The sequence below is a fragment of the Arachis hypogaea genome, chromosome 19 (assembly GCF_003086295.3).
Source record: "Arachis hypogaea cultivar Tifrunner chromosome 19, arahy.Tifrunner.gnm2.J5K5, whole genome shotgun sequence".
Lineage (NCBI taxonomy): Eukaryota > Viridiplantae > Streptophyta > Magnoliopsida > Fabales > Fabaceae > Arachis > Arachis hypogaea.
In genome coordinates this window covers 130147479-130157663 of record NC_092054.1, presented here as the reverse complement: position 1 = coordinate 130157663, position 10185 = coordinate 130147479, and the positions used below count along the sequence as shown (strand labels likewise).

General features: G+C 41.9%; 1 non-coding gene across 1 annotated transcript; it reads left to right on the top strand.

The window, feature by feature from the left end:
• The first annotated feature begins 9675 nt into the window (after nucleotides 1-9675).
• On the top strand, nucleotides 9676-9783 carry LOC112782118 (small nucleolar RNA R71). Its single transcript, XR_003192856.1, has one exon. It is a non-coding gene; the product is annotated as a small nucleolar RNA R71 (small nucleolar RNA).
• The last annotated feature ends 402 nt before the right edge of the window (nucleotides 9784-10185 follow it).

The window sequence follows — 10185 nt, the reverse complement described above, 5'->3', positions numbered from 1 at the left end:
TTCTTGTTCTACAAAATCTTTTTGGACCTCATCATAAGTAGGGATGGCATAGTGTAGATTATGCATATGACTAGACATGTAGTTCAACTTGGCTTGAGTGTTTATGTGAAACTCCTCCCTCTGTAGTTGCCATCCTTCATTAAGATTAAGTACACTGAACTCATTGAATGCCTTCATCTGAGCTAGCTGGCATTGGTTGAGTTCTTGAAGGCGCTTATCTTGATGCTCCTGCCTTTCAGACACTTGATTGATGGCTTGAGTGAGCTGGGAATAATGTTCCATTTGCTGTTTCTACCACTTCCCTTGTTGATTCATCCAATTAGAAAGGAGCTCTTCTTGACAATCCATCCTTTGAGCTTGAACATGCAGTTGTTGTTCTTGTCCCTCCATATAACTCCTTGCTAGTTCCTCAATGGCTCCATGAATGTGATTCAGGTTTATGTTAGTTGGGTCATAATATTTTCTTTGTTGGTGTTCTTCCTGATGAGACTCTTCTTGGCGAGCTCCTCCTTTTGGTTTTGGCTTTCCTATGTCAGGTCTTCTTTGTTGTTGGGCTGGTGTCACATAGGTTAGACGCTGAAATGTAATTAGCCTCCCAGGATTTAACCAATCTGGGTTGCTATCCTCGAAGACAACCTTGGCCTTCGTGCACAGTCTGAGGATGGTGCTGGGGTACCAAAGCCTGGCACCCGAATCAATCTTCTCAGCTGCCTCTTGAATCCCCTCAGCTATAAGCTCGTGCACATTGATATCTCCACCTTGTACTAAGCAATGTACCATAGTAGCTCGAGTGACGTTGACCTCGGAATTGTTTGCTGCTGGGAGGATAGATCATCTCACGAGTTCAAACCATCCCTTGGCTTCAAGGCTGAGGTCTCCTCTCTTGATGAACTTGGGCCTCTTATCCGCATACCTTTCCCAGTCAGCTCCTATAACACATATGTCATTCACAATTTGTTCGAGTTCATCATCATCAGGGCTCCTAGTTACTCTTGCTTGATAACTGAGCTCATCAAAATGTGGTGATTTCAACTGAAGAGTCCTTGTTATAGCATTGGGGCTGAAATCCACCTCTCTCCCTCTTACGTAACTTTTGAAGGTGGGGACCTTAGTTTTGTCTTCTCTGACCACGTTTGCATAGATGGTGCACGAAATTGTGATCATCAATGGCGCCATCAACATGGTACGCTCAATTGTAATCTCAACTTTTTATCACAACTTCGCACAACTAACCAGCAAGTGCACTGGGTAGTCCAAGTAATAAACCTTACGCGAGTAAGGGTCGATCCCACGAAGATTGTTGGTATGAAGCAAGCTATTGTCATCTTGTAAATCTCAGTCAGGCGGATATAGAATGGTTATGGAGTTTTCGAATATTAATAATAAAACAGGGATAGAAATACTTATGTAAATCCTTGGTGAGAATTTCAGATAAATGCATGGAGATGCTTTCGTCCCTCTAAACCTTTGCTTTCCTGCTGTCTTCATCCAATCAGTCTTACTCCTTTCTATGGCTGGCTTTATGTAAGGACATCACCGTTGTCAATGGCTACTTTTGATCCTCTCTGGAAAATGGTCCGATGCACTGTCACTGCATGGCTAATCGTCTGGAGGCGTCACCCTTGCCAATGGCTGCATCCTATCCTCTTGTGAAAATGGTCCAAATGCTCTGTCACAGCACGGCTAATCATCTGAGGTTCTCGATCATACTGGAATAGGATTCACCCTCCTTTTGCGTCTGTCACTACGCCCAGCACTCGCGAGTTTGAAGTTCGTCACAGTCATTCAATCCCGGAATCCTACTCGGAATACCACAGACAAGGTTTAGACTTTCTGGATTCTCATGAATGCCGCCATCAATCTAGCTTACACCACGAAGATTCTGATTAAGAGATCCAAGAGATACTCATTCAATCTAAGGTAGAACGGAAGTGGTTGTCAGGCACGCGTTCATGGGGAATGATGATGATTGTCACGTTCATCACATTCATGTTGAAGTGCGAATGAATATCTTAGAAGCGGAACAAGTTGAATTGAATAGAAAAACAGTAGTACTTTGCATTAATCTTTGAGGAACAGCAGAGCTCCACACCTTAATCTATGGAGTGCAGAAACTCTACCGTTAAAAATACATAAGTGAAAGGTTCAGGCATGGCCGAATGGCCAGCCCCCATGATCTAAGAACAAGACGTCCCAAGATGTCTAATACAATAGTAAAAAGTCCTATTTATAGTAAACTAGCTACTAGGGTTTACAGAAGTAAGTAATTGATGCATAAATTCACTTCCGGGGCCCACTTGGTGTGTGCTTGGGTTGAGCTTGAATGTTACACGTGCAGAGGCTCTTTCTGGAGTTGAACGCCAGGTTGTAACGTATTTCTGGCGTTCAACTCTGGTTTGTGACTTGTTTCTGGCGTTTAACTCCAGACAGCAGTGTAGAACTGGCGTTCAACGCCCTTTTATGTCGTCTAAACTCGTTCAAAGTATGGACTATTATACATTCCTGGAAAGCCCTGGATGTCTACTTTCCAACGCAATTGAAAGCGCGCCATTTTGAGTTCTGTAGCCCCAGAAAATCCACTTTGAGTGCAGGGAGGTCAGAATACAACAGCATCAGCAGTCCTTCTTCAACCTCTGAATTTGATTTTTGCTCAAGTCCCTCAATTTCAGCCAGAAAATACCTGAAATCACAGAAAAATACACAAACTCATAGTAAAGTCCAGAAATGTGAATTTAACATAAAAACTAATAAAAACATCCCTAAAAGTAACTAGATTCTACTAAAAACATACTATAAACAATGCCAAAAAGCGTATAAATTATCCGCTCATCACAACACCAAACTTAAATTGTTGCTTGTCCCCAAGCAACTGAAAATCAAATAGGATAAAAAGAAGAGAATATACTATAAATTCCAAACTATCAATGAAACATAGCTCCAATCAGATGAGCGGGACTTGTAGCTTTTTGCCTCTTGAATAGTTTTGGCATCTCACTTTATCCATTGAAGTTCAGAATGATTGGCATCTATAGGAACTCAGAGTTCAGATAGTGTTATTGATTCTCCTAGTTCAGTATGATGATTCTTGAACACAGCTATTTTATGAGTCTTGGTCGTGGCCCTAAGCACTTTGTTTTCCAGTATTACCACCGGATACATAAATGCCACAGACACATAATTGGGTGAACCTTTTCAGATTGTGACTCAGCTTTGCTAAAGTCCCCAATTAGAGGTGTCCAGGGTTCTTAAGCACACTCTTTTTTTTGCTTTGGACCTTGACTTTAACCGCTCAGTCTCAAGTTTTCACTTGACACCTACACGCCACAAGCACACTCTTTTTTCTGACCACGTTTGCATAGATGGTGCACGAAATTGTGATCATCAATGGCGCCATCAACATGGTACGCTCAATTGTAATCTCAACTTTTTATCACAACTTCGATACAACTAACCAGCAAGTGCATTGGGTCGTCCAAGTAATAAACCTTACGCGAGTAAGGGTCGATCCCACGGAGATTGTTGCTATGAAGCAAGCTATGGTCACCTTGTAAATCTCAGTCAGGCAGATATAAAATAGTTATGGAGTTTTCGAATATTAATAATAAAATAGGGATCGAAATGCTTATGTAAATCCTTGGTGAGAATTTCAGATAAATGCATGGAGATGCTTTCGTCCCTCTAAACCTCTGCTTTCCTGCTGTCTTCTTCCAATCAGTCTTACTCCTTTCTATGGCTGGCTTTATGTAAGGGCATCACCGTTGTCAATGGCTACATCCCATCCTCTTGTGAAAATGGTCCAAATGCTCTGTCACAGCACGGCTAATCATCTGAGGTTCTCGATCATACTGGAATAGGATTCACCCTCCTTTTGCGTCTGTCACTACGCCCAGCACTCGCGAGTTTGAAGTTTGTCACAGTCATTCAATCACGGAATCCTACTCGGAATACCACAGACAAGGTTTAGACTTTCCGGATTCTCATGAATGCCGCCATCAATCTAGCTTACACCACGAAGATTTTAATTAAGAGATCCAAGAGATACTCATTCAATCTAAGGTAGAACGGAAGTGGTTGTCAGGCACGCGTTCATGGGGAATGATGATGATTGTCACATTCATCACATTCATGTTGAAGTGCGAATGAATATCTTAGAAGCAGAACAAGTTGAATTGAATAGAAAAATAGTAGTACTTTGCATTAATCTTTGAGGAACAGCAGAGCTCCACACCTTAATCTATGGAGTGCAGAAACTCTACCGTTAAAAATACATAAGTGAAAGGTTCAGGCATGGCCGAATGACCATCCCCCATGATCTAAGAACAAGACGTCCCAAGATGTCTAATACAATAGTAAAAAGTCCTATTTATAATAAACTAGCTACTAGGGTTTACAGAAGTAAGTAATTGATGCATAAATCCACTTCCGGGGCCCACTTGGTGTGTGCTTGGGCTGAGCTTGAATGTTACACGTGCAGAGGCTCTTTCTGGAGTTGAACGCCAGGTTGTAACGTATTTCTGGCGTTCAACTCTGGTTTGTGACTTGTTTCTGGCGTTTAACTCCAGATAGCAGCGTAGAACTGGCATTCAACGCCCTTTTACGTCGTCTAAACTCGTTCAAAGTATGGACTATTATACATTGATGGAAAGCCCTAGATGTCTACTTTCCAACGCAATTGGAAGCGCACCATTTTGATGGAAAGCCCTAGATGTCTACTAAAAACATACTAAAAACAATGCCAAAAAGCGTATAAATTATCCGCTCATCACAACACCAAACTTAAATTGTTGCTTGTCCCCAAGCAACTGAAAATCAAATAGGATAAAAAGAAGAGAATATACTATAAATTCCAAACTATCAATGAAACATAGCTCCAATCAGATGAGCGGGACTTGTAGCTTTTTGCCTCTTGAATAGTTTTGGCATCTCACTTTATCCATTGAAGTTCAGAATGATTGGCATCTATAGGAACTCAGAGTTCAGATAGTGTTATTGATTCTCCTAGTTCAGTATGATGATTCTTGAACACAACTATTTTATGAGTCTTGGTCGTGGCCCTAAGCACTTTGTTTTCCAGTATTACCACCGGATACATAAATGCCACAGACACATAATTGGGTGAACCTTTTCAGATTGTGACTCAGCTTTGCTAAAGTCCCCAATTAGAGGTGTCCAGGGTTCTTAAGCACACTCTTTTTTTTGCTTTGGACCTTGACTTTAACCGCTCAGTCTCAAGTTTTCACTTGACACCTACACGCCACAAGCACATGGTTAGGGACAACTTGGTTTAGCCGCTTAGGCCAGGATTTTATTCCTTTAGGCCTTCCTATCCACTGATGCTCAAAGCCTTGGGATCCTTTTTATTTGCCCTTGCCTTTTGGTTTTAAGGGTTATTGGCTTTTTGCTCTTGCCTCTTGGTTTTAAGAGCTTTTGGCTTTTTCTGCTTGCTTTTTCTTTTTCTTTCTATTTTTTTCGCCTATTTTCTTTTTCTGTAAGCTTTGTTCTTTGCTGCTTTTTCTTGCTTCAAGAATCATTTTCATGATTTTTCAGATTATCAAATAACATGTCTCCTTATCATCATTCTTTCAAGAGCCAACATATTTAACATTCTTAAACAACAACTTCAAAAGACATATGCACTGTTCAAGCATTCATTCAGAAAACAAGAAGCATTGTGACCACATCAATATAATTAAACTAAGTTCAAGGATAAGTTCAAAACTCATGTACTTCTTGTTCTTTTGAATTAAAACAGTTTTCATTTAAGAGAGGTGATGGATTCATAGGTCATTCATAACTTTAAGACATAGTTACTAACTACTAATGATCATGTAATAAGACACAAACATAGATAAGCACTTAACATAGAAAATGAAAAACAGAGAGTGTAAGAACAAGGAATGAGTCCACCTTAGTGATGGTGGCGTTTCCTTCTTGAGGAATCAATGATGTCCTTGAGCTCTTCTATGTCTCTTCCTTGTCTTTGTTGCTCCTCCCTCGTTGCTTTTTGATCTTCTCTAATTTCATGAAGGATGATGGAGTGCTCTTGATGTTCCACCCTTAGTTGTCCCATGTTGAAATTTAATTCTCCTAGGGAGGTGTTGATTTGCTCCCAATAGTTTTGTGGAGGAAAATGCATTTGAGGCATCTCCGGGATCTCATGGTGATGAGCATCATGCGCCTCTTGAGCTCCATGAATGGGCTCTCTTGCTTGCTCCATCCTTTTCTTAGAGATGGGCTTCTCTTCCTCAATGGGAATGTCTCCTTCTATGAAAGCTCCAGCTGAGTAACATAGATGGCAAATAAGATGAGAAAAAGCTAGCCTTGCCATGGGGGGGACTTTTCGGCTATTTTGTAGAGTTCAAGGGAGATGACTTCATGAACTTCTACTTCCTCTCCAATCATGATGCTATGAATCATGATGGCCCGATCCACAGTAACTTCGGATCGGTTGCTAGTGGGGATGATGGAGCGTTGTATGAACTCTAACCATCCTCTAGCTACAGGCTTGAGGTCCAGTCTTCTTAGTTGAACCGGCTTGCCTTTGGAGTCAATCTTCCATTGAGCTCCTTCCACACATATGTCCATGAGGACTTGGTCCAACCTTTGATTAAAGTTGACCCTTCTAGTGTAGGGGCGTGCATCTCCTTGTATCATAGGCAAGTTAAATGCCAACCTCACATTTTTCGGACTAAAATCTAAGTATTTCCCCCAAACCATGGTGAGATAATTCTTTGGGTCCGGGTTCTTACTTTGATCATGGTTCCTAGTGATCCATGCATTAGCATAGAACTCTTGAACCATTAGGATTCTGACTTGTTGGATGGGTTTTGTTAGAACTTCCCAACTTCTTCTTTGGATTTCATGTCGGATCTCCGGATACTCATTCTTCTTGAGCTTGAAAGGGACCTCAGGGATCACCTTCTTCTTGGCCACAACATCATAGAAGTGGTCTTGATGAGCTTTGGAGATGAATCTTTCCATCTCCCATGACTCGGAGGTGGAAGCTTTTGTCTTCCCTTTCCCTTTTCTAGAGGATTCTCCAGTCTTAGGTGCCATCAATGGTAATGGAAAAACAAAAAGCTTATGCTTTTACCACACCAAACTTAGAATTTTGCTCGCCCTCGAGCAAGAAAAGAAAGAATAGATGAAGAAAAAGAAAAAATGTGGAGAATAGGGGGAGAGGTGTATTCGGCCAAGAAGAGAAGAGAGTGTTGTGTTGTGTGATAATGAGGAAGAATGGAGGGCTTTATATAGGGAAGGGGGGATTAGGTTCGGCCATTTAGGGTGGGTTGGGTGGGAAATTGATTTTGAATTTTGAAGGTAGGTGGAGTTTATGAGGTAGGTTTATGGGGAAGAGTGGATGGATGTGAGTGGTGAAGTGGTGATAGGAAAGAGAGATTGAGGTGATTGGTGAAGAGTTTTGGGGAAGAGTGTTTATGGGATTGTGTGAAAGAGAGGTGAGAAGAAGTGAGTAGAGGTAGGTGGGGATCCTGTGGGGTCCACAGATCCTGAGGTGATCCTGTGGGGTCCACAGATCCTGAGGTGTTCAAGGAATTACAACCTTGCACCAAATTAGGCATGCAAAATGCTCTTGCACGCAACTCTGGGCGTTCAGCGCCAGATTGGTGCTTGTTCTGGGCGTTGAACGCCCATTTGTTGCCCATTTCTGGCGTTGAACGCCAGAACCATGCTTGTTTTGGGCGTTCAGCGCCATCTCTTCTCCAGGGTACGATTCTGGCGTTCAAACGCCCAGATGCTGCCCATTTTGGGCGTTCAGTGCCAGAACCATGCTCTGTTCTGGCGTTGAACGCCAGCCAGATGCTTCTTACTGGCGTTTAAACTCTAGTGAGATCCTCCTCCAGGGTGTGATTTTTCTTCTGCTGTTTTTTATTCCATTTTCAATTTTTATATTTATTTTGTGACTCCACATGATCATGAACCTAATAATACATGAAAAATAATAAAAATAGAAATTAGATAAAAATTGGGTTGCCTCCCAACAAGCGCTTCTTTAATGTCAATAGCTTGACAGTGGGCTCTTATGGAGCCTCACAGATGTTCAGAGCATTGTTGAGACTCTCCAACACCAAACTTAGAGTTTGACTGTGGGGGCTCTGGTTGACTCTGTTTTGAGAGAAGCTTTTTATGCTTCCTCTCCATGTTTACAGAAGGATGACCTTGAGTTGCGAACACAAAGGAGTCCTCATTCAATTGAAGGACTAGTTCGCCTCTGTCAACATCAATCACAGCTCTTGCTGTGGCTAGGAAGGGTCTTCCAAGGATGATGGACTCATCATCATTCTTCCCAGTATCCAGGACTATGAAATCAGTAGGGATGTAAAGGCCTTCAACCTTTACTAACACGTCCTCTACTTGTCCATAAGCCTGTTTTCTTGAATTATCTGCCATCTCTAATGAGATTTTAGCAGCTTGCACCCCAAAGATTCCCAGTTTCTCTATTACAGAGAGGGGCATGAGGTTTATCCCTGAACCAAGGTCACACAGAGCCTTCTCAAAGGTCATGGTGCCTATGGTACAAGGTATTAAGAACTTTCCAGGATCCTGTTTCTTCTGAGGCAGTGGCAGTTGATCCAGATCACTCAGTTCATTGATGAGCAAGGGAGGTTCATCTTCCCAAGTCTCATTACCAAATAATTTGGCATTCAGCTTCATGATTGCACCAAGGTACTTGGCAACTTGCCCTTCAGTAACATCCTCATTCTCTTCAGAAGATGAATACTCGTCAGAGCTCATGAAGGGCATAAGGAGGTTCAATGGAATCTCTATGGTCTCTAGATGAGTCTCAGATTCCTTTGGTTCCTCAAAGGGAAACTCCTTATTGATCACTGGACGTCCCAGGAGGTCTTCCTCCTTGGGATTCACGTTCTCTCCTTCCCTTACAGGTTCGGCCATGGTGATCAATTCAATGGCCTTGCACTCTCCTTTTGGATTTTCTTCTGTATTGCTTGGGAGAGTACTAGGAGGGATTTCAGTGATCCTTTTACTCAGCTGGCCCACTTGTGCTTCTAAATTTCTAATGGATGACCTTGTTTCATTCATGAAACTCACAGTGGCCTTGGACAGATCAGAGACTAAGTTTGCTAAATTAGAGGTATTTTGTTCAAAGTTCTCTGTCTGTTGCTGAGTGGATGATGGAAAAGGCTTGCTATTGCCAAACATGTTTCTTCCACCATTATTAAAGCCTTGTTGAGGCTTTTGTTGATCCTTCCATGAGAGATTTGGGTGATTTCTCCATGATGGATTATATGTGTTTCCATAAGCTTCACCCATATAATTTACCTATGCTATTGCAGGGTTTTCAGGATCATAAGCTTCTTCTTCAGAGGATGCCTCTTGAGTACTGTTGGTTGCAGCTTGTATTCCATTCAGACTCTGAGAAATCATATTGACTTGCTGAGTCAATATTTTGTTCTGAGCCAATATGGCATTCAGAGTATCAATTTCAAGAACTCTCTTCTTCATAGGCGTCCCATTACTCACAGGATTCCTCTCAGAAGTGTACATGAACTGGTTATTAGCAACCATGTCAATGAGTTCTTGAGCTTCTGCAGGCGTTTTCTTTAGGTGAATGGATCCACCTGCAGAGGTTTCCAATGACATTTTAGCTAATTCAGACAGACCATCATAGAATATGTCCAGGATAGTCCATTCTGAAAGCATGTCAGAAGGACACTTTTTGGTCAGTCCTTTGTATCTCTCCCAAGCTTCATAGAGGGATTCACCTTCTTTCTGTCTGAAGGTCTGAACATCCACTCTAAGCTTACTCAGCTTTTGAGGAGGAAAAAACTTGGCTAAGAAAACCGTGACCAGCTTGTCCCAAGAGTTTAGGCTATCTCTGGGTTGAGAGTCCAACCACACTCTAGCTCTGTCTCTTACAGCAAAAGAGAAAAGCATGAGCCTGTAGACTTCAGGATCTACTCCATTAGTCTTAACAATATCACATATATGCAAGAATTTAGTTAAGAACTGAAAAGGATCTTCAGATGGAAGTCCATGAAACTTGCAGTTCTGCTGCATCAGAGAAACTAATTGAGGTTTCAGCTCAAAGTTGTTTGCTCCAATGGCAGGAATGGAGATGCTTCTTCCATGTAAATTGGAATTTGGTGTAGTAAAGTCACCAAGCATTCTCCTTGCATTATTGTTGTTGGGTTCGGCTGCCATCTC